General features: G+C 40.4%; 1 protein-coding gene across 5 annotated transcripts in view; it reads left to right on the forward strand.

The window, feature by feature from the left end:
- The first annotated feature begins 1,205 nt into the window (after positions 1-1,205).
- Positions 1,206-27,777, forward strand: part of GLIS3 (GLIS family zinc finger 3) — a 170,151-nt gene continuing 143,579 nt past the window's right edge. For 3 of the 5 annotated variants that reach the window (XM_083882937.1, XM_083882939.1, XM_083882940.1), the window contains exon 1: positions 1,206-1,305. The gene's annotated coding sequence lies outside the window, so the exon portion shown is untranslated. Of the gene's footprint in view, positions 1,306-1,494; positions 1,603-19,525; positions 19,565-27,777 lie in introns of those variants that run through there. The other 2 variants (XM_083882938.1, XM_083882941.1) reach the window with 2 other exon arrangements.

Raw genomic sequence — 27,777 nt, forward strand, 5'->3', positions numbered from 1 at the left:
GTGGGGTCCCTTGCTTAGAGACTCCCTGGCTGATAGGGCACCCTGCCATGAGGGCTGCATGCTCTGTCTGTATAATGTGACAGGGCAATTTGCTGCTCTCTGAGCTGCTTCACTCACCTCTGGCTTCAGCTCATTTATATTATCAATACCCCAATTACACCCCCATTTGACCAGTCTTATTCCATAGGACTGGCCCAAACTGAAAGAACCAAGATGTTTCAGCTGCTGGGCCATATCCTGCATGTGTGGGAGTCTTTTGGAGAGCAATGGGTGCTCTTTTTGGCATTTACCTCTTGGCTGCAACTGTTCCTGCAAGAAGATGATCATCAGCTTGGACCTTTTGTATCCCTGTGCTGAGTGGATACATCCAACTTTATCATAGTGCTAGTCCTGTGGTATTTCCAGGTCAGATTTCCTTCCAGTTGAGAAAGGCTCTTCCATGCATATCATAGTAAGAGAAAGGCTCTTGCATGAGCATCACAGTAAGTCAGATTTCCTTCTAACTGAGAAAAGCTCTTACATGCATATCACATGCAAATCACAGAAAGGCTCTTGCATGAACATCACAATAAGTCAGATTTCCTTCTAACTGAGAAAGATTTTTGGATGCATATCACAGCTTTCTATGTCTGGTGGGAGAATGCCACTAAGACATTGAGCTCTTTCATCCTCTTTCCCTCTTCCCAAGTCCTCTGGCTCACCTGCCTTAGGTAACAGGTAACATTAGGTTTTCTCCTACCCCTCACTCCCATGTCCCCCTTACAGCCACCGTGCAATCCCACACTCATTCCTTATAAAACCCGCAGTGTGTAACCCCCCAGGGGAGAGAGAAAGAGCGCAGGGGGGGAGGGAGCCCTGCAGCCCCATAAAGCTTCTAAATAACCAGAACTAATGCATCCCTGCATCTCCCCCCTGTCCCGTTACACACAGACACAAAATCCCCCCACACATCACCACCCCTAATGCAAACACCTCCATTCCCCAGACCCCTCCAAGCATCCTCCAGCCCTTTACACCAAACCCCTCTCCACCCACCACCTGCGACATCCCCGCGTGTCCCCGGGCATCCCCTCCGAGCAGGGGCGGGGGCGCGGCGGCTCCGCAGCCGATGGATGGAGCTGCGTTTCCCCCTCCCGGCGGAGCAGGCGCGGCTCTGCGGGGCCATCCGGGGCCGAGGGAAGGGTTAACCCCGGGCACATGACAGCGGGGCACGGGCGGCCGAGAGCTCGGCGGGGGCAAAGCGGCAGCCCAGCCCTGCCCGCGCCCCCGGAGCTGCTCCCCAAACCCCAAAACGCTCGGGACAGGGTGAGTCGGCGGCTCACGGCCTCCTCCGTGTCCAGCCAGCCAGCGAGCGGGGGAAAGGAAGGAAGGAGGGCGGAGGAGAAGGGAAAGCAAAACAAACGCGCTCTCTCTCGGTGCGGTGGAGGTGGTGGCGGTGCCGTCAGTCCGTCCCGCGGTTACTCACCTCGCCCTGCCCTGCCCTGCCCGCCCGCCGGGATGGGGGAGACGCAGCGCTGTCTGGAAGGACGGGACAGACACACAGACACACACAGACACACGCCCGGGAGATTTGTCACGGCGCTGGTGAATAAGCGGAGATAGGTACCCGCGGCGCGGGCGGGAAGCCGGGAGAGGACGGGGGTACCGGCCCGAGGAGGAGGAGGAGGAGGGATGCGCATCCCGCGGGGCTGGAGCGCCGCTCTGATGCCGCGCACTGTCCCGCCAGGGGTTTCCTCTCATCCCAGCGCTGTCCCCGCGCCAGAGAGACCCGACGTGTCGTGCTTGGTGAGGTGACAGCTCTGCTCATCGGCCTGTGTGTTGGTAGCAGCTCCAGCTCTCTTAGACTTAAAAGAGTCGGAGTCCGTGGCTTTTTAGCTGTGCCCTCCTCCCTCCCTCGCTCGCGTTTGGCCGCGGTTGAAGTTGCTGATGGGTTTGGCTGCGGGGTCTGTGGGGTGAGCCGTGTTTGGGTTTGGGGTGGCGGTAGTTTGTCCCCAGATGGGCAGTGCGGTGTGGCTCCTGCACCACCCTGGGGTGGCGGTCACAGCCGGGGCACCAGGGCAGGGTGGGTGTCCCTGTCCCCGTGTCCCTGTCCCCATTTCCCTGCTCCTGGCTCACACGGGGACATTGTTGGTGCTTTCCTATGTCCTGCATGGACTGAAGATCTCACAGCTGCTGACACTGCAGCGTTAGCAATTGTGCCTGCAGCTCCTGGGAAGTCCAAAGCTGTTACAGGCAAAGTGAACAAGGCAGCATTGAGCGTAAAAGGTTCAGGGCTTGCAGGAAGCTTTTTTTTTTTTTTGCTGGTGAGGATGCTATGGCTATTGGTGGCATGTCAGAAAGCCTGCCTCAGACCCAGGTACTCAGTGCTGCCTGTTTTGTGTTGGATTTTTTAAGCATCTTGCCCGAAGTTTGTATTCCCTGATGAGAATAACTTTTCCCCCAGAAAGCTCATGCTGTTCTTTTGGAGCAACCTCTTGCAGTAGCACAACTCTGATATTTCAGGTCCTAGTAGAGAAGCAGCTTAGGAGATGTTAATTAACATAATAAACTCGAGAGGGTTTCTCAGGCAGAGACTGGCAGAAATGGTAACTACACTAGGATATACATCATCCTGTCTGCTGATAATGGCTGCCCTTTTGGTGGCAGTTGCAGCAGTATCAATGACTGTGCTCTGCTCTGTGTTTGTACAGTCCCTTGCACAAAGGCATTCCTTTCTGTGACTAATCTTCCTAGGAATTATAGTGATGCAAGTAATAAGTAATTAGTAGATTTCATTATACCAGCTCTGAGAAACTCAATCATGTTTTGGGGCTGGTTGCCTTGAGTGCTGTGGAGGATCTTTAGCTTTTGTTTGCCTTGCTCGTTCATGTTGCATCAAGAGGGCATTCTGATGATGCTTGAGGACTAAAAACTTTCAGATTGTGTGACCTTTTCTTGTCTCCCTTGGCTGACGACCTGGGCTTTAGAAAAATGTGATATTTTCAGAGCACTGCAGTTTGGAATGAAGCCCCCTGTGGTATTTCAAGAATACAACTGTCAAGAAATGGATACAAATGACCACAACAGTAGATACTAATATGATGTATTTATTATACTCAGTAGGGCATGAGTTCTGAGATGCTGGCAGGCACGGAGGGTGGGGAAGATAATTCTATATAAACTGAGAGAAAAGCTTATTTTTTAGCCTCAGTTTTGAAAGCACATTGTCTTCCTTTATTGCAGTTGGGATTCTTAATGTACCTATTGTTCCAAGCCTAATTTCAAGCTCTCAGCTGTTGCTTCTTGCCGAGTTAAATCTCTGTGTGGTTTTCCTTTTCAAGGAGAATTTATTGACATGTTCTGGTCTGAGAACCAGAGCCAGAAAACTGCACAAAAACTGTAACACCTCTCATGCATGTGTGCTCTGTTTAGAAAATGTATGGTGGCTTACACCTGAATTGGGCTGTATCTTTCTCACAAGCAGTTGTGAGGCACAAAGGAGTCAGTGAGGCTGAGGAGAAGCATCCCTACAGCTTTTGGTGACTCTTCCTTCCCCCTCTCCGTCACAGCCCTGTCCATCCAGACTGGTTCATCAGGGCTGTGACATCAGTACTTCTGAGCATTTCACTATGGTGCCACTGAGAGATGATGCTCCAAAAACCATGGCCATGCAAAGATGGAAGGGCTGAGAGGGGAGAACAGAGCTCAAAGGGTGGGTAGACCTTTTGGGTGGCCATGTGGTTGCTTAGACCTGGGAGGAGGTCAATTTTTCCCTGGAATTTTGCCAAGGAAATTGTGGAGGGGAACATGGGCAGAGGCTTGGCTGTCCATATTCATGTTTGGGATGAGGGCAGGCACTCAGAGTCTTGGAATGCACAATCCCGAAGGAGGGGGGCTATGGTTAGTGTTTGCTTTCTGAAGTGTCTGGTAGCTGTTGTAGAGGTGAGATGTGTCCAGTGGAAAAATAGGAAGGAAAAATAGGAGGTTCAGTGCCTTGCCTTTGAATCTTCTCCTTTGGGATAGTGCTTGCTACTCTACGTGCAAAATGCCAGTGTCTGATAACTGTTTTGGTGAAAGCATCTCCTGAGCTGGATTTACTATTCCTTAAACTGATCTCTGCAGTAGAGAAGCTTTTGTTGAAATTGAAAAGTATTTTACCTCCTCTTTCAGTGGTTGAAGCAGTAAGCCAACTCAGATTAAACCTCTCAAAACTGCACTGTAAAAGTAGGCTATATAGCATACTGTGCTGCAGACATTGTGAATTATTCTTTTGTTTCACTTTCTGAGGGATTAGTGTTTGGATTTTCCAAGACTTCAGCTTGAATTTAAATTTTATTTTGATGAAAGTGAATTTATGAATCATTGCTATGGATTTTCAGCACTCATGTTGTCATAATGTTATTGATGCAGAGTCACAGAGCTTTGAGTAATGTCAGCTTAGAGAAAAAGTGTCTTTAAAAGCAGTGGACATAAGTGTTCTTTTGGCCTCTGTGGGAGCACAAAAAGGTCACTACAGTATCCCATTGGTGGACAGAAATATTGCATTAAAAGATAGAAAGTGCTTCTGTTCCTCTGATAGAACAAAATAACTTATCAGTACAGCCATTCAGCTTCTAGTTATTATCCTGGGGTTTTTGTTTGTTCATTGGGGGGGATTTTTGTATGTTTTAACTTAGCACATTAAGTTTCAACCCTATTCAGGGTTGCAAAGCTTATGTCTAAATAAGCCATTGTATTAGGTGCTGTATTCTCACAGTTTCCAAGATCACTTTGATTAGAAGTGTATGGGGTTTTACTATTACAGGTAGCTCTTTATGGATCTGATGCAAAAGTTAGTTAGACTTTCAGAAAATAATTCATGTCCAGTTGACATTGAATTAGTTATATGTGATTTAATGCACCTCCAGATAATCTGATGCTTTAGTCTGATTCAGTTTGGCCACTAATATGAGAAGATCCTGGTTTCCTGATGGAAATGGATACTAAAATACCACAAAATTATAATTTTTAAAATGAGAAGACTTACGCTCTCCAAGGTGCTTTAATATTTTATGGAAAGAATATATTCATTTGCATGTCAATGTAAAGTTACATATTTTCATCATAGAATCAAAAAGGAGACTAGAGGAAGAAAATGCAGAAGAATGACTTAACATGCTTCTCATAAAAAAATTTGATTTGATTATACTTGCAGGTCAATTGGTTCAAAAAAAGTTTGCTAACAGGAGAAAAGAAATTATGAGTCTAGAAGCCTTTCTTAAAGTCTAAAAACCACAACAGGAGCTAATGAGAAAAGATGATAGTATAGAATACTGTCATCCCTTGTAAGATATAATATTGGTAGAGAAAAATAGCAAGGAGCATTTCATTTTAACAAGTTATATATTATAACAAGTTGTATATTGTAACAAGTTGTATATTGACCTCAGTTTTATTGGCCTTGTAGTTGTGCATAACCGATGTAGAAAAATTCTGTTGATTAAACCAAAAGTGCTTTTGTTGGATAAAGCTAATGCATTGATCATGTTATAATCTTTTATTGATTATATTTGTACTTTTCTCATGTGGTTAAAATTGCAGACAGGAGCTACAGGGAAGAATAATTTTTGTTTGTAGCCGGTTTATAGTGACATGGTATAAACCCTTGCCAGCAAAACATGCCTTTTTTATTTATTTTATTTATTATTATTTTTTAATTTCCTTTCCTGCAGACTTAGTCACCAGTTTTAAGGCAAGGGACCTTATGATTTTTAAATAAACTCTGAGAATTTAAGAACGTTCAGCTCTCCCTGTCCTTGGCTGAATTGGAGAGAGTGATTTATGCTTCACCCATGCATGAAAATAAATAATACTGATTTTTATTGTTGCACTTTACAGTTTTTTTTTTTTACTCCCACAGCATAAAAATGTAACAATAAAAAATAGTATGCAGAATAAGACTTTTATGACCATTTAAGTGTGGTTAAGACATATCTCTCCTAGCTGGGGATTTTGTTCTTGTATTTGAAGATAACATGTTTAGACCTTTCATTTTTAGTGAGTTTTACGTGGAAAATGTGTGTGAATAACTATGCATGGATGTCTCTGTAGACATTTAGATGACTTTCAGTCTAGAAGTGCGCTGTGAGTGCAGTTTTGTGAAACAAACAGGATGCTTTGTGTTTTTTAACTGTTCACAGATGGAGAAAAGGGAGACATTGCATAATCATAGTAAGCAAGGTTTGAGTATGAAGGTTTTACATTAAATTCAGTCATGAATATACTGGTTGGAATCTCACTGGTTTCAGTGTTGAAAATTTTATGCTGAAGATAAAGTTAAAATTCAGTGTTTTGCTGCAAGAAGATCGTAACACTTAATTAAAACCTTAATGTATATATGAATTAAAACTGTGATTGAAGCCACACTTCAGTTTTGTTTCTGTCAACTTAATTTGTTTGTCTGAACAACTTAATTAGGCTCTGAGTCTGTGATTGAACAAACTGCTTAAACATGTGCTTAATGCAAAACAGATGAACCTAGTGATGAAAATTGGGCCTGAGCTGTTCAGCTGAATTAGGGCTGAAGTTACTCCCCATCTGTATGATGTTTTAGCCTAGTGACTTACACTGACAAGTGCAGCTTTTGCCTAGAAATCTTTTTAATGTCAGGAAATGTTTAGATCTAGTTGATTCTGCCTTGGGGTAGGTTGTGGCTGAGGTGATCTCTCAAACCCCTTATAGCCTTGTCCTCTAAGATTTAAATAATAGGAAAACATAAGTGAGAAAAGTCAGAGTTCAAAAATTATTGTGTAATTGGAAAAAAGCCCTTGATGGTTTGCTACTATGTGATTACATTTTAGTTATGGCATATCTATAGGTCTATAATAAACATCTGCTTTTTCAGTGATTGCAGTTGTGTTTGTGTGTTTATGAATGCTTCTGTGCTGTGCATTCCTCCTGTACTTCTCTGTTGTGAGGTGCCACAGGGTTTGAGGGACCACAGAGTCTTTTTCTGTGGTTTTGCTGTTTTCTCTTCATGCTGTTTCATGCACATCCTTTAGAGTGTGAACTGCTATTTTTTCCTGTTTTGTCAATATCTATATGGTGATTCCCTGCTGCACGTGCTTTTCAGCTTAGACTGAGGAGATGGCAGAAAAAAGTGCATTAACTGAGTCCATCCTAATGACAATTCCCTATCAGAGGGTCCTTTCAGTCCTGGCTGCTTTACTGTACTTGGTCAGCACTCACTTAATGTCATGGCTGATTTAGATAATGTGAAGGCAGCCGAACCTTATTGCAAACTTCAGCTTTTTGAAGAGTGGAGAAAGGAAAAAGAGGTTTTCCTTGTGTTAGAGCTTACTTAAGTCATTGCTTGGCTTTATTCTTTCTTCCTGAGAGACCATATAGAGGTTTCTTGTCACCAGTAAAGCCACAAAATTAACAATCATTGTGCAGTCCTCTTTCATCTGTTACTTGCTACAATGTAATTTGGTTTTATTTATGTATTTTTTAACAGTTGTAATACACAGTGGACTTCTCACTGACTTTGGATTGATGTCACTCATAGTTATGGGTCTGTAAAAGCACACTTTGATTACATTAACTTCTTGAAAAGGAATGGGAGGTCATAGTATGAGCCATAGGAAAGCAGGTATTCCTCATGGATCTAGAATAATTTGTGGACAGTAGATATCACCTATCAGAATTCATGCAAGAACACCCTGCCCACCCTCAAATAGCAGCACCCCAATCCCAGCTACTGGAAACTTGTCTGCCAGCCTGCCCTTGGAGGAGGGATAGCTCCTCAGGGCAGCACCATTGACAGTCCTATTCACTCCCTTGCCCTAAATTCCAAGAAATGTGTGGTTACAAATGAGAACCCTTTATTACGAGTCCCCCAGAACTGCCAGTCCCAAAGTTTTTAAAGCCAAAACAGAAAGAATTTTAAAATACTTTCTCACCATGCAGAGGTGAAGATAATACTCATTTTTCTACTGCCATCAGTAATAGCAGGTTTTTTTCCAACAGCACATAACCAGATGGTCTTGGTTTAAGTGGATAGCAGCTAGTCACTTCTTTACCACTCTTTTCCTACAAAGGAAGAGACACTGCAACAAGATGTCCTGATATTTTCCACAAAAAAACCCTCGTAATTTGATTAGGCTCAGGGACTTTATTTTACACAGCAGTTGCTTGGAATCACTGAGTTGTCCTAAGATTCTTTATAAACAGAATAACCTAACCTTTTGACTCAACAAATCCAGAGTGTATTTTTGTGTTCCATGCCACCAGGATTTTTTCAGTGCTATCAGGAATACTCCTTGGATGCATGAACACACCTTTCCACTGGTGACTAACACCTGCTTACTGATGAAAGCAGGAATAGTCATGCTTTTTTAAGGTGTCTAGGCTGGACATGCTGTAGAGTTATTTTTGTTTTTTTGGTTTTTTTTGGTTTTTTTTTTTGTAATTCATTTCGTGAAACCACTGTTTATGCTGTAGAAATTAATGATGCATAACTCCCACAAAATTTGGAGTCTGGTTCTCTGTGAGTACGTGCTTGTGCATCAGATGAAAAAGTACTTGACAGTCTGCTTTTGGGTCTTAGAAGCCAAAATGGAACATTTAATTTTGCAATACTTCTTGACTCTGGTCATGCTGGAGATGAGGATACTCCTTTGAAGAAGTTTTTTTTTAATAATATTTTCAAAATTTAATGTACATTGACATAAGAATGTAATGTACAGAAAAGAATTAAATGGTTTAAAATGAAATAAATTAAATTAAGGAACAAAAGGCTTGGATTGATATCCAGGTGAAAGTGAGAGAACAGAGAGTGATTTCCCATTTTATTCGAAGTGTGTTGCTTCTCTCCATTTTGTGTTTTTCTCCACTGCTTCCCTTAGAAAACTAAGAAAGTCCATCCCTCTTCCACAAAGCTTGGAAACTTGAGCCAGTGTCATTCCAGAGCTGGTTGAAAGTTAACTGCATGCTGAGTGCTCTGCTGAGTCAGACCAGTGGTAACACGTATACATATTCATTGCCTGACCTCTGAGATCACTGATCTGGTGCTCCAGGTGGTGGCTGTAATCCACAGCACACAGAGTGAAAGGATGTGGACTCTCCACACGATAGAATTAAAATTATTTTTAATTTTTAAGTTTCGGGGGAACTTTTCTATCTGTCTTTCACTACAGGCAGAGCCTGATTCTTGCTGTCTTTAAAATTATGTGTCTGAAAACTGAGAATCCATCCTGGGGATATTTAAAGTAGCCCTACATGATAGATAATCCACCTGCAGTATGTGTTGCAGAGCAGCACGGGAAGGTGAAGAGAACATCAGCCAGTTCACTGTCCCTGGTTGTGGGTTTTGAGCTGGGATTTTTATCTGCTGTGCCTGATTGCTCTGTTCCTGTCAATTCTGCCTTTCCTCCTTGGTCTGATTAGCTGGCACACGTATAATATAGTTGGGGTGGTTTTTTTTTTTGGTTTTTTTTTTTTTTTTTTTTTTTTTTTTTTTTTTTTTTTTTGTGGGATAGCAAGTAGAAAATTCAGCTGAAGGGCTGGCGTTAGGGAAGATTATGTATAAACACTGTAGACATGGTAAAATCCTGTGGAATTGAGATACCAGCACTGGTCTTCAACATCTCTCATCAATGCAGCTCTTTTGGCGGAAGTTTTGTTATGAAAAATAGTAAAATTTTTAAAAGCCAGCTTTTTACTGAATTTTCTATTAAGAAAATAATTTATTTTAAGGTGTGTACATTTCAAACAGTTCAAATTAGAACCGTGGTCTTGTGTACTGATGTCCAAAAAGTTACATATTCAAGGATTTAGTACCAGCATATCTACACTTCATGCACATCTGAATAATAATTTTGTTTTCTAGGAAGTCTAGTAGCTATTCTTATGGCTTGTCTTGTTCACTCCTGTGTGCAGACAATGGGCTTGTGTGAGCTGGACCATGTTCAGGCATATCTTGAGTGTTCTCATGTTTCGTGCTGTAATAAAAATCCCAAATCTTCCTGAAAACAGCACATACTTTCTGAAAACACCAGTATGTTCAACACTTCTACTTGTTGTTTCTCATATTCAGTCAATGAAAAGATATTTTTGAAGCACACTGAGAAGTATTAAAGATAAACATATCCCTGCTGGTGTAGGTAGTTGCAGGAGGTACCTGTGGGAATAATTAGGAAGCTCATTTTATTTCTTTTCCCTCAGCATTATTGGGGAACACTACAGGACAGAGGATCCTGCTGGGGAAGTCAGATCCTTAATCTGAATCACAGAGGTCACACTTAATGTGTTATGACAATCCATTCAAAGTTGAGGAGCAGTAATACAATATATTTTAGTCTTACAGCAGCCTGGATTTGGCTGATGAAGAATTTTTGCTGTGGCCAAAATGCCATTCTGACATGCTACTAGTAATATCAGTGCAGCTGCACTCACAATCTGGTGGAGAGGTCCAGCATGGACAGGGGAAAGGGAGAGGCAGCCTGGTTTTTTGTCTTCCTTAGGATGTTCATTAGGATAAACTCAGCTAATGCACTTTTTTCTGCCATCTCCTCAGTCTAAGCTGAGAAGCACATGCAGTGGGGAAGCCCTGTATAGATATTGACAAAACAGGAAAAAATAGCAATTCGCACTCTAAAGGATGTGCATGAAACAACATGAAGAGAAAACAGCAAAACCACAGAAAAAGACTCTGTGGTCCCCCAAACCCTGAGGCACTTCACAACAGAGAAGTACTGGAGGCAAGCACAGCACGGAAGCATTCATAAACACAACTGCAGTCACTTCAAAACCAGGTGATTATTTTTGCCTTCCTGTGATTGTGGTTTGAGCTGCTGTGTCTGGCAGGATTTTCAGTAACTGTGCCACAGCCATCTCCTTGTGTTCCCCATTCTCCCTGGCACTACCTGTGCCTTGAAACCAGCCTGTCCCTTTGTTCTGCCTTGACTGCTCTGCTAAAAACAGCGCAGAGAAGACTTGGCATAAATATACTTGAAATGGAGTCTGAGGCAGCAAATCTGGACATCTGCCCCCACAATGGGGCATTTCAGTAAGAATTATAGAAACTTGTTCAAATAGTCATGGATCACCCCCTTTTCCTGGCATTGAAAAGACAGCTGTCATCTTCCATTTCTGAGGTTTCTGTAGTGTTGTTTATTCCTTGACATAAAGACAATTCTGTGTTTTATTTTCTGCTTTTTGGCAAATGTGACTGTAATTATTTTTTTTTTAATGGTGAAATGAGTCAATTAGCTCATTTGTTCATGTGTAAGATGAGCTTGTTTTCTGTGAGAGATCATTTGGGCTCTTCCTTATCCTGGAAATAGGTGACAGACATTACATCTTGGGATTTGATTTGCTTTTCCCTCCAGAGACTGTGGAAGAAGAAACAGCTCCAGTGCTGCTAAGCTGTGTGAGAACTGTGAACTTGGTTAGGGGAGGATAATTTGTCTCCAGTTGCCAAAAGAGCCTTGTTTCACTTTTGAACAATAACCACGCAGGTCTGTGAGGAGTGTTATATGCTGAAGTGTTAATCAGTAAGCAGCTTGAGCCACACTTGAAATCTCTTTAACATACTTATTTTGCTCTCTAGTACTTTTTTGTTTTTTATGTGTCAGTTGGCGCAGCCTGAAAAAAAAGACATTCATCAGTATTCTGTGCAGTTCCTTATGCAGAAAGCTTTGCTCAAGACTCACTTTCTTTTCCAGTTGTTTTCTATAATCAATAACCAGGCAGTTTTAAAGCCTGGTTACTGATGATATTTTAAGTATCAAAAAAGTAAGTGGTAATGATCTTAGTTTTATCCAGCATGACACGTTTTTCAGCTTTGCACATCTTTTGGTGGTCTTGATATGCTTGAAAAAAACAACATATAATCCATCAGTGCAAGGAATGCATTGGCATTGCAGCTCTGGCAGTTGTCTGGGGAAATCCAGTTTCTGGAGACAATGAGGATGGGCCTTGGTGGATTCTTTTCTCTTGTCTAGGACTATTTGCAAAGTGGCACAGCTGTGAACATGAGACTCCTTGAGTTTGGATCTGCAATTAGTTTTAGGGGCTGGATGACCAGCAGACCTGGTTGGGCTTGAGCAGGTTCACTGTTGCTGTGCCTCTCCTAGAATGTGCAAGAAGTTTACTTAACTTTTATACAAAAGCTATTGCACAGGTTCCTGTTGCAAGACACTCCTTCGGAGTGCTTATTTCAGGCTTATTTATTTTCTCCTCCATCTTTCATATTTCAGGCATGGTTTAACTCCTGAATACAAATTATGTTCAGGCAACTCTTAAACAGAAATGATGGACGGAAGGGAATGATTTATATTGATTCTGGACTTTTACAGTCTTTATCTTAAACGTTCAGAGTTCTGTTTAAGAAAAAAATTTTGAAGAAAATTTAAAAAAAAGCTGGTGATGCCAAAATGCTTGTTGGATTCTGTGTTATAAGGGCCCCAGGCAACCTAGAAAAATGCCCTGAAGAGTCTTAGGCATAATGCCAAAAAGGAGCTACTTTACACAAGAACTGTAAAACCACTCAAGAGTATTAGGCATATTGCCAACAGTTACCCATTCTGTGTTAAGAGTGTATTTTAACTTCTCTCATACTGTGTCTTATACCCTTTACCCTCCCCTGTGTGGACTTAGACAGTGAGATTTAAAATTAATGGCAACCATCCAAAATGCAGTATAGCAAAGGTGTTGGTTTAAGTAAGGCTCACATTTCTTTGGTTTTTCTAGACCAAATATTACTCTTCCCGACTGGAGAAAACCCAGTGAAGTGGATGGGATGTATTTATCAGTACTTTATGATACCTGTTTTCACTATGGTGACAGCTTGTGACTTTCCTCCATTGTCACTGATTTATGTTCATCCTAAAATTGGCTGATGAGTTCTGTATGCTCCAAGTTTACAGAGAGGAAAATTTGATGCCTCAAGTCAAGCCATTAAAAACAAGGAAACCAAACCAGATCGAACTATAATATTTTCACTTTTACTCTGAGAATCTTCAACTCTAGTTAATGATTTTTCAGTGTTGTTTTATCACCAGGAGATGGCGCTAACAAAATCTGTTTTTATGCAGAGAATTCTGTTTCAGCCACCTTTTATAGGGGAAATTAATAATAAAAATCCAGCTGAAATAGGAAAATTCTGGAAGTTTTGTACCTGAAAAATTCTTGAAAACTGTGTTGAGGCCACCTGCTCCTCTGGGTGAATTAGGATTTCCCTATTTTGGTATTAATATGGGTAAGTCCCATAAATTTCTTGTACCTCTATTGTTTTTGTTGGCAGATTTTTGAAAAGTTATTTTTGCATTCATAAAGGGATTTGAGGTCTCCATATAAAGTGCTGTTTATTGATGTCAAACACAAAATTAATTTTGGTCCTGCATATACACCAATAGAGAGGGAACAGGTTGTCTGTGCCTTTTCATAGAGGAGCAGGCTACCAAAAAGCATAAAACATAAATGTGCAAATACTAAATTTTACACTTGGATTTGGCGTTTTGGCCACATATTTCTATTGTGCTCTTCCAGAACTATATTGCCTTTCCTAGCAGTTCTGTAACATGATCTTCACCATGGTAATAGTGTGGTTTTTTATTTGGTCCCAGCTGCTGCAGACCTGTTAGATGGTGCTGAACAGGAAGCAAACCCACTGTTTGCTTTGGTTTAGCTTCTCTCTCCTGCTCACCCACAGAAACCAGTGAGAAGAGAAGCTGCTCTTCTGACATGTTATTCTGTACATAAAAAATGTACATAAAGTTATCTTTCATTTAACTTCAGGGTCCTCATACAGCTGTAAATGCATGGAACATTCCTGCAAGGAGCAGGAGGTTGAAGTTAATAATTTGTGTAGGTCCATTCCAGCTTGAAATGTGCTGTGATTTTATGATTCTACAAGTCGTCTGTGAATAAAAGTGGGAGTGGTGTGAAGAAGTCAGAAATTGTCTGCACCAATGAGATATTTTTCTTTTCTATTTTATTTATGCCTAGTCTTTCCAGAGCTGAATTTTGTAATGAGGGCTCTCTCAGAGTTCAAGGAAGCTGGAAAAAAAACCCAAAACAACAACACTAAAACCTTTTTTAAAGTACCACACTTCCATGTTTGAACTTTGGCTTTGCTTGGACAATAAACTGCTTAACCTGTACCTGATCTGTTTCTAACTGGGTTATAAGCACCTTGCACATGTCCCTTTGTCTGTGTTTCTGTTCCTCTCATACCTTCCAGGCTAAATTTCATCTCAGGCCACTGAGGTGTTTGCAGGCATGTTACCTTATACTTAAACAAGTAGAGCATGTGTTTCACTGCTGGTGGTGAGGGTTTACACCATTTTTTCAGCAGACTTGATATACCAGCTCAATATAACTGCAGTAGAAGGGGCACTAGGCATAGAATACAGAGATAAAGGTATGCATTTACCTGTCATATTTGTGGGGCTAAGTAAAATACTGTCAGTTTGCATTGAAGTTTGTTAAATTCTGCTTGTGATAAGCCTGGCCTTCTGTTTATTAATAGACATTGGTTCTGTAATATTATCTAATAGTGATTTAGAATAGGTTTAGGTATCACAGGGCTAAGCTGCTGCTGGAGCTGATTAACTGTTGAATTTTTCCAGAAGCTGGAAATCAGCTCAATAGTCTCCCTGGAATGTGGAGGACCAGAAGTTCCCCCAGAACCAAAAGGGGATGTAAAATACACATGAAAGGTAGGAGGGCCCGGGGCAGGAGTAGGGAATGAACTTTTTTCTTCTATGAGCCCTTTGCTTCAATCTTGTGACACAGGATACAGCTGAATACATAGGTCCTCGTGGAAAAAAAAAAAAAAAAAAAAAAAAAAAAAAAAAAAAAAAAAAAAAAGAAAAAAAAAAAAGAAATCCCAAGCAAACAAAGCACATGTTCAGGCAATATTCTCCAGTTGCAGCTCTAAATACATGAAATGCAACTTGAGATAAAAATCTCATTTCATTTGAGGTTTCATGTAGTGAGTTCTACAGATACTATGTGGTTGATAAAAATCAATGGTTTAAGTGGTTTTTCCTGAGCTTTTTAGAGAACTCTATCCCTATTTAATCTGACCATTTGACACAATATTAATGTGGATGGCTGTGTGTGGGGTTTAGCTGCTGGCTGGAGTTAAACCATGACACTTTGTTAGAGGTTTCAAATGATGAGAGGAGAGCTGTCTATAGTGGATTCTCATGCTTTAATGAGCAGAGACCACCACCTCAGTTTTTTTCTGCTTAACTGAGTCTGACATTTTTGGCTGAGGACAGTACCAAGCTGAGAGGTCAGTAGAAGAGATATGCCTGTCCCAACTTTAATTATTACAATAAAGCAGTTGCATAACTAAATACCCTAAAATCTAAGTTTCCAGAATTACAACAATTTCCCTCCCAAAATCTCTGGAGAGAATTTTGACCTGACAAAGTTTCCCTGCCCGTTCTGTCCAAGGAACATCTCCAGGGCATGAATCTTCTGTTAATGCTTGGTGTGGTTGGACTTCAGTCAGTGAGAATTACTGGTGTCCTGGTTGACCCATGGCAGCTGTGTGCAAGAGTGAGGAAGCTCTGGCTTTCCCTCTCCACTTTCCCCTTCCAAATGTGCCCAAAAGCCTAATGAATTTAGTCCCCTGAAATGATAATGAATCTTGCTCCAGCCAAATTCCTGTTGAAATCAATGGTGTACCCAGAAATTCGTATTTGGGCTCTAGTAAGGGATTTTTCTGCACATTGATGTAACTTATCTGCATTGTCAGAGATGTTTTACAGAGCTTCCTGTGGCTTTGAGGGCAGCTTGATAGGGTAAAATGTTACTTTCTTTCAGAAGGCATTCCTTCCTGTTCAGAAAAGGTTGCTTTGTCTGACTCTACCTTGGTACGGTTCCCTTTTTAATGAAAATAAGCCTTAAAAGTTAGTAAATTTAATTGAGATTAATGGGAAGAAGAAAATATATTTAAACAATTGTGAAGGATACAGTACCTGGTGTACCCGATAATCACATACTTTTCCATTTTTATTTCCTTTCAGTGTGTACCCCTTTTTTCTCTAAAATCAAACAACCGAAAAAAAAAAAAAGAAAATAAAAAAAGAGAAAATGTGCTTGACCACTGCTTTCTGGTCTTTAGCTCATCTGCAGGGAAATAAGCTCCATCAGATTAAAATATCTCTCCCCTAAAGAAGCCATATTTGGGTCTCTAGCAGAGCAGTGGGATAATTCTCTTTCCCTGCAGTTTCCCTGCAGGAACTGCTGTCATCTGCAGGAGAATCCAGGTCGTTCTGCTTTTACAATTTTTTTGGGGTGATTCCTACCTTGTGTTTAGTAAAAGTCCTTTACAGAATTGGCCTATGAAATATTAGTTACTAAAATATTTAACAGGAGATTCAAATTAGTAGATTAAAAAGTACCTGTAGATTAAAATTTGCAATGTGGCTAAAAAACCACTGACAAATATTAGGAGCTGGCAAATTGAAAATGGCAGATGCCAACTGGAAATGACAAACTTCAAAGTCACTTTTGCCCCAGAATGTTCTCTCCTTTTCCTATTGATCAAAGACAACACTGAAAATGGAAATAATTAAATTTTACAGATTTTCTTTCTGTGTCTGTGGTCCCTAAGTGGTTTAGCTTTGCTAAATAGTACTAAGAAGGTTTTGGAAATAGAATCTCCACCCAATATCGGATCCAGTTCTCCAGTTCATGGGGGTAACAGCTGTTAGTGCTGCTGGAAAATAATGTTGATTGGCCTTTATAAAACAGATATGCCAAGCCCTATATAACTTTTCTAGATTAAACTGTTATAAGAAATAGGATAGCTAACATAACCAGGGAAGAGACTAGAGCTAGATGTTAACTAAAGTTAACGTAGAAAGAGAAGAGTAAGTGCAGTTAGAAGAGAAATTAAAATGTTTATTCATAAATGCCCTGTGGTCTGTATATATAGAGTCCTTGCTGGCAACCAGGGCAGAGTGAAGTGACACATGGTCCTTCCCAGCCCTTTGCAAAGTCTTTGTGTCTGTTTCCCCTGGGATGTGACTTTCTGGGATGGGATGTCCACCCACAGCTGTGTTTCTGCTCCATCCTGGCCCTGTGTTACACCCTATAGTCTCTCCAGCCCTCTCTCCCCCCACGAGCCCAGCAGTTGCCAAAAGCTGCCCAGCAGCTCCTCTCTTCTCCAGGGGTGTCCTTGGTGCTGTCCCTTCCAAAAGGAGCCCATGGAACCAGGAACATGCTGCTCAGGTCAGGCTGTCCCAGCTTCTTTTTCAGGACCTGTGAGATAGGAGACCTTGAAAGCACATGGGGAACATTTCATTCTTCAAGGGAGAAAAAATGTTATCACATAATTTCCAGAAAAAAAGGTTCCAAAAAGGTTTTTGAATTTCTCTTCAGAGGGGGATTTTTATTTTTTTTTTTTTGCTGGATTATGTTTTATTAAAAATGTAATTTATTCTGGTTTTCTTGGTTATAAACACCAAGAGTGATGATTTTGTATGAGCATAGGAAATTGTACAGGTTTTTCTGTTAAGGTGGTATTTAGTACTGACCGGACTGAAGATGGAAATACAGATAGAAAAAGTTATCTGTCTGCTTTTCAGCAGCCTCAGATCTTGGGGTTTTGATGAAAAATGTTTCTCTTTATTTCACCTGAATGTCTTTTTTCATTAATATCACTTGAGTGCTTTCAACTACTGTTATATTCTGCCTTTTGCACAAAAAAAGTTACCTTTGCAATTAAGCAATACAGTTTGTGTTTGTCTCTCTGTTTCTGGGACCCGAGTGGGATTTGGCCAGTGTAAAGGCCTTGGGGTTACCAAGAGTTTTACTAGGAATGTTTTGGAAATAACATAATTAAGAAGGAAAAATAAATCTTTATATGCAGTTAAATAATTTTTACTTAGAAAGTTAAAAAGAAAACACGTACTCTTACTAAAATGGCCCGTGAGAAAACCCAGAATAAATTTATAATTCATGCTTTATTCAAATACCAGTATAATATGACAACCAGTCATCATCACTGCTGGCATACCAATTTGGCAGCTAAATACAGTCCTTAATTGTATAACATACACTTTAACATGCTTGTTCTGTCCTCCTGAGACACTTTTAATGGCTGATTTCAGAGTTCAGCTGTAGGATATTTGACCTGGATTGAACTTGCATTTGTTGTACTCTACTGTTTGAACATTTGTTAATAAATCTGCAGTTGGCTGTCAAGTTCCAGCTAAGCAAACTATAATTGGCCTGTCAATCAGTATTCACAAATAAATGTTGTTCGTAAAAAGACTACTGACCCAGCATTGGTGTCAATTAATTAGTGAAATATATCTTCTAACACAATCCACTGTTTCTTGTGAATGTTTTGACACTTTTGGCACTGAGAGAGGACTGCTTGGATAATTATTTGCATAAACAAGTAGCTATAAAATTAGTTGAATTTCGAATAGGAGGAAATGTTTAAAAAAATTTTAGTAATGTAGGGGAAATGTTGTTTATCTTGGGGCTTCAAGGCAGCCTAATGAAGATGTGTTGGCCATGGTGTACCTTCCCTGGCCAACCCATAAATAATGAGATTGTTAAAGCTGCTCCCTGGCTTTTCTTTGTCCAGAGAGGGGCAAGGCTGGTGTGTTTTGCCTGCTTAAACTATATTGGAATTCTTGGTAGATTTGCTGCACCACCAGGAGTGGCTTTCTGTATTAACTTCTTACTGTGTCTTTCCCATCTTGCATGTACTTTCTCAACTACTTCCCTTCTTTGGTGGGAAATACGGTTACACATCTTAGTTCCATGTGAAAATCTGTTTATTTCTGAATGCATCATGTGTGTTCATAAGAGAACACGGAGATTTTTGCTGTATTTGCCACTGAAATTACTGGGTTCTTGTGATAGGAATGCTTTTTCTGGCAGTGAATTATTATTTAACTACACTTGTTTTGCTGTCAAGATGGAAGAAGGAGTGGAGAAGTTACAGTGAAATTTTTTGGTTCGTTGAATGGATTTTAAAAATAAATGGAGACAGAAAAGAAATGAGGAAATTAATTTTATGTAGTTTTATGTTTTCACATCCATTCTTTCATTTGTAGTCACAAAGACTGGGCAGTATTGAAATCCCAGTAAAACTGTCAATTTTTGGTCAGTCTATTACTCTTAACTTGAAAGGGGGTTGAAAGCATTTGTTTCATAAAATGGCTTTGTGTCAAATAGTCAAATTACTAACTCTGTTTAGAAACTTGTACAAGACCAAACCCATTAATTTAATTTTTTTCCTATGTCTGCTTTGAATTCCTTTCACACAAAAGAAAAATCACTTTCTTGCTAAATATAGGAACTGCTGAATGCTTTATAACTTTAACTGGCCCTCATGACAGTCCTGTGCAGAAATCAGGTAGGGCTGATATCTCACTGTGACGTTAAACTTGCTGGGTATTTGAAATATATAGCAGCTTTGAGTCTGCCCAAGGAAATACTTGAGAAACAAATGAGTCAGACCACATGTCCAGTTAGCTGCTGGAAAACTATTCACCCGTGCCTTTTCTGCAGAGTCTTCTGTGTGAGGATTTCCAGAGGCCACGGGTCCTTGTGAGCTGGGATGGGGGTAAGTCCTGGTGACCCCAACATCACAACTCTGTCTCCTTGCCCTTGCTCTGTTCAACCAGCATTTCTAGAAAACCATCAGGCTGGTGCAGTGTGTGCCTTGGAGCTCCAGGCTGTACCTCAGAGAGCTGTGTCTTCTCATTTGTATCTTCTTTGTCGTTCCTCTGAACTTCCTGCAGCTCAGCTTCTTCCAAGCGTGTCAACAGCAGTGATGGGAGAGGAAAATGAGCTTGTACAAAGGGCAAGTGCAGGGAATTGTCATTTTGAGACGTGGGGAAACTGAAACTTGGGGCTTGCCAAGAACTCACTTATTTGTGCAGGAAAACACCAAACTCCCCAAGTCCAGTGAAGAGTCTGATATGACAAATAATTCTAAATAGGTATTGATTTTAAATTGTGCCTTGACAGATGTAAATATTATCTGATACAGGAAACAGAAGCTGAAAACCTTCTGCCTTCTAAATATTACACTGTATAATGTTAAGGGCCAGTGGAAGTAAAGGATCATCATCTGGACCACAGGAGATGAAAATTTCAGTATACATAGGGCAACCAGGATTGGATTTAGAAAGTGTAATTCAAATACAGATATAATTACTTAGCACCACTATTGAATCAAATTTAGCTTGTGATAGGCTTCAGTTTTTCTATGGGGTTTGTAGCTCTGTTTTCATAGCTTCAGTCTTAATATTCAAAAGACTTATTTAGACTTGTGGATTTTCTTATCATTGTGCACTCTGATTTTTAAGGGGGAAAAAAAATTTTTTTTTTGTTACTTGCTTTGAAAGACAAATGGCTGAAGCTGTCAAACCTAAAACCCAGTGTGAAAATCTTCCTCCTAGTAAAACAATAAGGATCTTTCAGTGCATTCTGTAGGAGACTGTTGTAAATATCATTGACTATGGTACTAGAAAACTTTAGTGAGGAGAAAATATGGCTATCCAGGGTCCTTGAGAGTGGGAAGATAAGCTCCAGTGCTGTCTCAGAGAATTCTGAAAATACAATCTGGGAGGTTCTTTCTACACAGCTGTGTCCTCTGTTGGCCATGAAAACAGGAATTTTTACATTTTTGTTATCAAATAATACTGTGTGAATATTCCCTGTCCCTGTCATTAGTTTATTTTTTAATCTAAAGATTTTTTTAAAATTAACATCTTCCTTCAAGAGAAATGATAGGTCTGTGCAGCTGGAAAAAGAATTTCTTTCAGATTGTAACAACTTCTCCTTGTCAAAAGGTGAAGTTGAACTTTGAATGAAATGTTGCTGGACCTGTTTATTTTTAGCATTTTTGGAGGACTGATAGAAGTTTTATTAGAAAATGCTGGAGTTCTATAGAACCTAATAGAAAACTATGCTGATACTGGATGTTTTCTGCAGAAATGCTGAATGTATAGAAGAAAAATTTATATCAGATTCTAAATGTTTAAACTGATTTATTTAATTTTAATTAAATCCTGTAATATGGAATTCCACACAGAACAGATTTTGTTGAAGTTAATATGGTAAAATGGTGTTAAGAGGAAGCCAGTTGAGTTTGGATTAAAAACTGCGAAAGGTAAATCACTTACAGATTAAGAGTATCTCTGAAAGAATAGAGAAAAGGATACACAAGGCTTTTTTTGTCTAGCTGTCTTTTGTAAACTTCCCAAAAGCCTTGAGCTGTTCTAGGAAAGGAAAACAAGCTGTTAAAGTAATAACAGAGCATCTGATTTATGACTGCAAACATTTTTTTTAAATGTTTTATATTATTGAAAGAAAACACTTGAACATCAGTTTTTTCAGTCATTCATACTTGGTTGTGAAAGGTGCAGTCTGAAGTTCAGGTGACTTCTTTCAAATTAGTCAGTTGCTGATGCTAATGCAGAAGAAGTCTTATGGTTTTCTTCTTATAGTCTGTTCTCATCCATTTTTCTGGTGAGTATTCTAATTATTTACAGTATTCCTGCTTATTATCTATTTACATAGTAGTATATACACATATCTTAATTTTGCATGCCATTATTTGCAGAGCAGAATTTCAAGATGTGAGCTGTCCCTTATTCCTGTGTAAAAATTAATCAAATAGTATAGCTGCTTAACTTGTAACCGGAAAAATAGTGATTACTGCTGTGTTTGTGATAATATTCTCACCACCTAAGCAAAAAACAACATCAGCTGCCTTTTTTATGTTGCAGTAGGACATGATGGCATTTTTTCCCCCTTATATGAAAAAACCCCCCAGCCTACTGCACATGAAAGAAAATACCTACATTGTGATCATGTCCATTACATCTTGTGGAAACCTACTATTTCTTTCCCTTAACTCCAGTTTTGCTGCCTTCTCACCAGCAATTCCTGCACCAGGTACTCTGGGTTGTTGCTCAAAATCTGTGACTGTTATGACACAAAAATGTACAACTGCAAATTAAAGAAGTGTCTCAATATCTGCATAGTGCTCATGGTCATCCCTCTGCCATTCCTGTCACCTGCCTTCTGTATGTCTCTTTTTGTCTGAAATGGACCCTGTCTATGAATGCTGGTAAACATTCTCAACATGCTGCCAAGTGCAGTTCAAGATTTTAGGACTTGATCCTTTGCCTGTAGTTGGATGTGAATTCCTGGCAGCAGATTATCAATTCTAAAATAGTGTAATTTAGAGTATCAACTCTAAATTAGTGTAATTTAGAGTATCAACTCTAAATTAGTGCTCAGGACAGGCATGATAACTCAGTAGAGACTCAGGTTAGTAGCTTTCATTTTCCCAAGGTGACAGTGTGTGTCAGAAGCAGCTTTGGGCAAGCAGTCCTTTAACAGAGGCTGTGAACTCAAATGAGGTGGAGAGCCTTTAAAAAGAGTGACTTTTGCCTTTCAGCTCTCTGATGGTGGTTTTGTTTCTAGTCTGTCTTCCATCATCCTTGTTGTGGTCTAGGTATTTCCCCATCATTGCTACCTTCTATTTTTAGACTTTTTGAAGCAGTGTTCAAATCCCCTCTCAGTCTCCAATTTCTTTCTGGAGTGATGAAGAATTACTGTGACAGCACTCATGATAATCAACAGTTTTCTAGTGTTAAAAGCACATAGTTTATAAACAGCTACAGAAAGAAATACACACAGAGCAGGTACAGCTGCAGTGTGAAACGTCTGCTATGTGAGTGACTGAAGTCTCCTTGCACAAAAAGGTGGTGTGTTTTTGTTGATGGAGATTTCATTACTTCGCCTTTGACTTTTGGTAAAACCGATACTAATTGAAATTGTGTGTCAGAGCTGAAAGCGTGTGAAGGGATACCTGTGGGAGGAAGAGGGAGAACAAAGTGTACGTGCCCCATGTTTACTTAACCATAGTATAATTCTGCCAGCTGGACAAAGGGACTGTGCTACTAATTGCCCCTGCTACAAGCCAAGTGGAACACCAAGGACCAAACCCGTGTAAATGACATTCAGGTTACTTGAGAAGTTTTGCAAAGCTGTTCTTCCTGAAGGAAGAGAGACCTGAGAAGTATTGTGCCTCAGAGTTCACAGGTTTCACTAGGCAGATGCAGTTCTGATTTACTTTCTTTACTCTTCACTATTGTCTGCCTTTTTCTAGAGCAACACCATAGGGTCAGCCTTGGGGTGTGTGTTGTCATGAGTGGGAGAACAGCTGTGTTAGTCTGGCATTGCTTGTTATTAAACCTCCAGAAGTGGTTATACTTTGATCCTGAAATCTTAATGTAGTGTAGGTGAATTAGAAGGTTTGCTGTCACTTTTTGGAAGCCTCACTTTACAGAAGTGGAGGTGGAGGCTGAATGTGGTGCAGGTGTCATGAGCAGCTGTGGGGTTGGACTGAGCGAGCTCCCTGCTGCTGCTGCTGCAGACATCATGGTAACATCTGGCTGGATTCTGCACTGCAGAGGGTAGCTGAAACACCCTGATACTGGCATGTCACCAGCTGATAAACATGGGCTCAGTGTCCTTGGTGTTGGGGGTGGAGGACAAGGAGGGTTTTCTCAGTACCCTTGTCAGTCCCCCTTGGGTTGACTGCAAAAGGAAAATGCACATGAGTACATTTACAGATGGCTCAGTGGTTAAAAAATATTGATAGATGTCAAGTCATTAATACCACTTGAGGCATGCAGTGCCTTCTGTCACTCATTTTATGTAATAAGTAACTCAGCAAAAACCTCAAGAGAAAAAAAACCACGTAAAACCATGTATATTTAACAAAAGATTATGTTTACGACCCAGGTTTTTAATGTGGGGAAGAATATGTTTATTGTGATCTTTAACTTTTTTTTTTCCTCACAGCTGCTTTTTATAAAAGTAAATTTGTCTTTTATAGATGTTGATTTATAAGTAGAATTGGCAGTATTTAAGAATACATTTAAGAAATGTATGTTCATATTCCTATTCCTGACTAATAAAAATGCTCCTTCAAGAGCTCCAGCAATTAGCCTGCTTTTGTACAGTCATATAGCAAACATCAGGACATCAATTCTGAGCAAACAATAACAATGATTTTTTTTTTGTGATCTTTATTTTGCATTTCTTTTTATGTTCAATTTTAGAGATTCTGGTTCAAGAAAGAGTCTGAATTCCTCAGTCTCTGAGGAGACTTAAAAAGGTTTGTAGTATATTAAAACAGAAAGAAGGAACCCACATTGATTCGACTTAAAAAAAAAAAAAAAAAAAAAAAAAGTGCTGCAAGACAAGAACAAATAGTTGTCATGAGCAGTTTCTTTCCACATGATTGCTCCTGTGAATTCCTTCACTCTATACTAACCTATAAGTTCATTAATGGTCAAACTGAATGATTTGAATAGTTCTTTACCCACAGATCTCTAAAACGTTTCTCTTATATTGCAAGGGGTTTGAACATTGAACATAATGATAATAATCTCATTTTTTCCTTCATGACTACCTAACGTGTTGTAACTTGAGTACGATTTCTTTCTTTCAAAAAATGCATAGGGAAAGAAATTTTTAAACTAGAAAAATTTGTAAACTAGAAACCAAGGGCTAAGTTATGGTCTTAACAAAACTACTCCCAGTAAAGCGACTTCTGTTGTTTCTTTAAAACAGAACCTTGGGTGTGGCTATTGAGATTTATATGATTTAATTGAAGTGTATAGGTTTATTCTGATCGTAGCTGTGACCCAGTCCCATAAATTAAGAATTTACACACCTTTACTGATGTGAGATAACCTATTCCCAAGTATTTACATCACTGCACATGGTCAGGTTGTTGGGCTGTTTATCCTTTTGGCCAACCACATTTTACTTTTTCAAACTAATATCACAAAGAACACAGAATCACAGAATTTTCAGGCTTGGAAGGGATCTTGGGAGATCATTTAGTCCAACTCCTCTGTCAAGGCAGGGTCACCCAGAGCAAGTTTCACAGGAGCACATCCAGCTGAGTCTTGAATATCTCTGGAGCAGGAGACTCCACAAACCTCCCTGGGCAGCCTGTTCAGTGCTCATTTTGAGGTGGAACATGTGTTTTAATTTGTGGCCATTGCTCCTCATCCTGTCATGTGCACCACTGAAAAGAGTCTGGCACGATCCTTTTGTCACCTGCCTTTGAGATATTTATATGTATTGATGAGATCCCCTCTGTGTTCTCCAGAGTAAACAGACCCAGCTCCTGCAGCCTCGCCTCATGAGAGAGATGCTCCTGTCCCCTCATCATCCTTGTGGCCTCTGCTGCACCCTCTCCTTGTCTGCTGTACTGACCAGGTCTGAATCTGTCTTGTCCTGACAAGTCCAGAACTGGGCACAGCCCCTCCATATGTCAACAACTGGCTGGACATGAGCCATCAGTGTGCCCTGGTGGCCAAAAAGGCAAATGGCTCCTGGCCTGGATCAGGAATGGTGTGTCCAGCAGGAGCAGGGAGGTCATTCCTCCCCTGTACTGGGCACTGGTGAGGCCACACCTCGAGTGCTGTGTCCAGCTCTGTCCTCTCAGTTTAGGAAGGACATTGAGTGCTGTGCCCAGCTCTGGGTGTCTCAGTTTAGGAAGGACATTCAGACCCTTGAGCACGTCCAGAGGAGACAATGAGGCTAGTGAGGGGCTGGGAACACAAACCCTGTGAGGAACAATTGAGGGAGCTGGGGTAGTTCAGCCTGGAGAAAAGGAGACTCAGAGGTGACCTGATCACTCTCTACAACCCCCTGAAGGGTGGCTGTGCTCAGGTGGGGTTGGTCTCTTTCTCCAGGCAGCAACTGACAGAATGAGAGGACACAGTCTCAAGCTGCACCAAGGGAAATATACATTGCATATTAGGGAAAAGTTTTTCACGGAAAGAGTGATTAAATACTGGAATGGTCTGCCCAGGGAGGTGGTGGAGTCACACCCCTGGATGTGTTTAAACAAAGACTGGATGTGGCACTCAGTGCCAGGGTTTAGTTGAGCTGTTAGGGTTGGATTGGACTCGATGATCTTGAAAGTCTCTTTCAACCTGGTCACTTTGTGATTATGTGGCCTCACTAAGGTGGGTAGAGGGACAGGATCACCTCCCTGTGACAGCACCTGCTGGCCATGCTCCTCCTAATGCACCCCAGGATATGGTGGGCCTTCCTGGCCTCAAGGGTACTGCCAGTTCATGGTCAGCTTGTGATTGTCACTCAGATATCCAGGTCCATCTCTGCAGAGCTGCTTCCCAGCAGCTCAGTCCCCAGCCCTGAAATAACCCTGGGGGTAATTTCTCCCCAGGTGTAGGACCCTGCACTTGGCCAGTGTTGAACTTGATTCTCTCTGCCCAGTTCTCAGCCTGTCAGGGTCTCACAGAGCGGCAGCACAGCCTGCAGGTGTATCAGCCATTCCCCTTGGTTTCATATCATCACCAAAATTGCTGAAGGTGCATTTGATTCCTTAGTCCAGGTTGTTGATAAGCAAGTTGAATAAGACTGGGACAAGATTGTATGTTCAGTGAAGCATCCTTCTTTAGCCCATGGATAACCTTTGAAATATTGGTGGCTTTTTCCTGTCCCTTAGCTGCAGCCTTTTAAAAGACAAAGCAGCAGTCTACTTAAAAGTTTTGTGATGAACATAACAGGATTAGAGGAGTAGAAGGCACATGTAGGAGATCAAAATATAGTCCTGAAAAGTTCAGACTTTACAGATATCCCTTTATGAGATATTAATTTAAGAACTGTTATTTCTTTTAAAAATCTTATTCCATGAGGAGACATGCAACACAATCAGGCTCACATAACAAATAGCTGCTATAGTAATGATGTCATTGTTTCTCAGTAGGTGTTGTAGCTAAGAATGTTGTAGGGTATGACTAAGAATACACATGAAACAAAATCATATTGTATTTAATCACAAAAGCCTGTTTCACCACCTAATGCATACATAAAAATACTATAGACATATCTTCAGCTGAGTCTTCAGGATTCCTCATTTTTTGGGTTTCTTTTAAAGAACACCTGCTGATTGCAAGAGCAACAACCTTCATGTGATGAAAACAGAAATTGGCTTTTAATTGTTCAGAGTGAATAAAATGAAAGTATCCATGTTCGCAGTTCTTGCTGTTTTCTGAAACCAGTAAGACACCCTAGTTTTAAAACAAATTACTTTCTTTCCAGAAATTTTAAGTCTTGTGAAATCCTAAAACTACGTTATTTCAGTAGAGAGCTGAGTGTTTAATACCTATTCACAATGTTTAATTTTCCTTTTTCTCGCATATTTTTAACAAAAATCACAATGGGAAAACATTTAAATTATAATAATGCTTTTAGAAGTAAATTTTAATTCTGTATGATGCCTGAGGTCTGGACATTCCCTGGGAAGTGTTCCTCCTCCTTACCCCTTGAGCAGGTTCCCCAGGTACTTTATTTTTCCAGAGGAGTCTCCTAACATTGATTTGGGTTTTTCTACAGGAAGTAAACTGCATCTGTCTGGATGGAGTTAACTTTCTTTATAGCAGTGCTGGGGTTTGCATTTTTGATCAGACAGTCTTGATAACAAACCAATGATAACACACTGGTGTTTTGGTTCTTGGTAAGCAATGCTTGCACAGTGTCAAGGTTTTCTCTCTGTCACTCTACCAAAAAAAAGAAAAAAGAAAGAAAAGAAAAGAAAAAAAAAAAAAAAAAAAAAAAAAAAAAAAAAAAAAAAAAAAAAAAAAAAGCCACTAGGAAAGGGGATGTGCAAAAGGCTGCCAAGACACCTGATCCCAGCTGACCAAAAGGTTGTTCCATATTCCACTATGTGCTCAGTCATGAAGGCTGAGGGAAAGGAGCAGGATGTCA

The sequence above is a fragment of the Zosterops lateralis genome (genome assembly GCF_965231275.1).
Source record: "Zosterops lateralis genome assembly, chromosome: Z".
Lineage (NCBI taxonomy): Eukaryota > Metazoa > Chordata > Aves > Passeriformes > Zosteropidae > Zosterops > Zosterops lateralis.